Source organism: Alligator sinensis, unplaced genomic scaffold (assembly GCF_000455745.1).
Source record: "Alligator sinensis unplaced genomic scaffold, ASM45574v1 scaffold123_2, whole genome shotgun sequence".
In the NCBI taxonomy this organism is placed as follows: domain Eukaryota; kingdom Metazoa; phylum Chordata; order Crocodylia; family Alligatoridae; genus Alligator; species Alligator sinensis.
The window spans coordinates 2,544,790-2,546,854 of NW_005841917.1; positions in this window are offsets into that span (position 1 = coordinate 2,544,790).

The window sequence follows — 2,065 nt, forward strand, 5'->3', positions numbered from 1 at the left end:
AAATAAAAACAACAGCTAGGTAGTTTGGAGCCTGGTTGTAGCAGAATGTTATATTTTTCTGTCCCTCTTCATGGTCACTCCTACATGCTGCTTCCCATGCTTCTCCATCCCTGCATACCTATCTCCAGCCCTAGGAACTCTCTTGCTCCTACACCTTCCTCATTCTCCTGCTGTCTTTTCACTGTCACTTGCAATCACAACCTCAGTTTTGTTTTCTCAATTTCCATCTGGAGCTGCCTCCCCAGGATAAAAGTACTAGAAAGTCCTGTTTTGCTACCTTTCTATTCACTGTGGCCTGATTTCTCCAGATCAGGGTACCAGGCTTCTCTTTTCTCTCCCTTCCTGCCTACTGCAGTTTCACGTTCCCACACTTCAGGTCAGAGTTCCAGTTATGCTCATTCCATCCTTGTACATGCTATTTATTTTCTTATCTTTAAAAGATGACTCTGAAATTGTGGCTTGCTCTATATTTTAAATGGTGACATGGAATTTTTGAGGTTTTATTGAAAATGATGACTGAAAATTTGTGGGTTTATATTTGGTTTTGCTGAGAATGGCTAGCATTTCACAGTTTTATGTTTTCTTTTAATGACAGGACAATTTAAAATTTTACCTCAAGCTCTTGATTTTTTTAAGGCAGCCCACACTTGTTTCCATTTGTGATATAATTGTGACTTGTAGGCTTTTTGTGCATACTGTTGTGCATGATGATAAAAAGAAGTAATTTCACTAGACCTAGTCTTGATCTGTTCCTGAATGTAGACTGTTCATGGAGAAAAGAAAAACAGTCATGTTGAAGGGTGTCTGGATCGTGAGTTTTGTTTGTCTACAAATAGTGCCAGAGCTCAATTGTGAAACTGGATCTAAGTCCAGACTTGCAGCCCAACTCTCTCCCCCTAACCTCAGTCAAAGTTCAGAGTTGTACAGATCTAGCAGTTTGGTTCTGGTCCATCTTTCCTTTGTAGACATAAGAAAGTAACCCCAACAAAAGTAGATAAATATTCCTAAAATTTGTTTATAGTGGTTTTTATTAGTGGGCCTCAAACTTGCTGTAATTAGCCCTAGTTTATCTAGAGGGAAAGTAAAGATGAGAGAAGTGAATTGATGTGTTCATCACTACCCAGCTAGTTAGACAGAGTTTCAACTAGAACCCAGCCTACTGACTCCTAGTTCAGTGCTTTCTAGCCAGGTGCCCATAACTTCTAATTCAATCACCTGAAAGATCATAATCGTTCTGTTGCCATATTACAGAGGAGCATCTCAGAAAGGAGATGGGTTGGATAAATGTCCTGTTCCCATCACCTGGAATATAAAAGCATGAATAAGTTATTGGGGTGTAGGTAGTAGCCATGTTGGTTTAAGGACATAGGCAGACAAGGTTCCTTGGGTGAATTTGATATCTTTTATTAGACCAACCCAAGTGGCTGGAGAATAATTATTAAGCAAGCTTTCGGGTTCAAAAACCCTTCGTCAGGCTAAGGAAGCTTCAGCAGTTGGTGTGTGCTCTTCCTGGATGGAATGAAAAGTAAAGAAGCCAGGGGCTGGGCTGGGGAGTCAGTTGCCAGGCAGATTGTAATGTATCAAAAATCCAATGTCTATGTTTAGTCCCCGATCTCTAGTATCCAGCAGGTTGATGAAATGGAGCTCATAGGCTCGTCTCTGGGAAGTGTTGTGTAAGTTTCCCTTGAGGATCAGGACTGAGAGATTGGAGAGAGAGTGGCCCTCCTGTGAGAAATGTGCCCCCACCGGTAATTGGGTATTTCTGTCTTTGATAGATTTCCGTTATGCGTTCATTCTGGTGCGCAGTTGTTGTTTGGTCTCTCCTACATATTTTCCATCAGGGCATTTGGTGCATTGGATGAGGTATATTACATTTCTGGAGGTGCAGCTATAAGATCCAGGGATGCTGATGGCTCTGTTGTGGGGTGTAGTAATAGTGGGGGTGGTGGAGATGTGTTGACAGGTTTTGCATTTCTTGTCCTGGCACGGTCTGGATCCTTTTGGGGTGTTCTGGGCTTGAGGAAATTTGCTTCTGGTGATGAGGTTGGCGAGGTTCGGTGCTTGT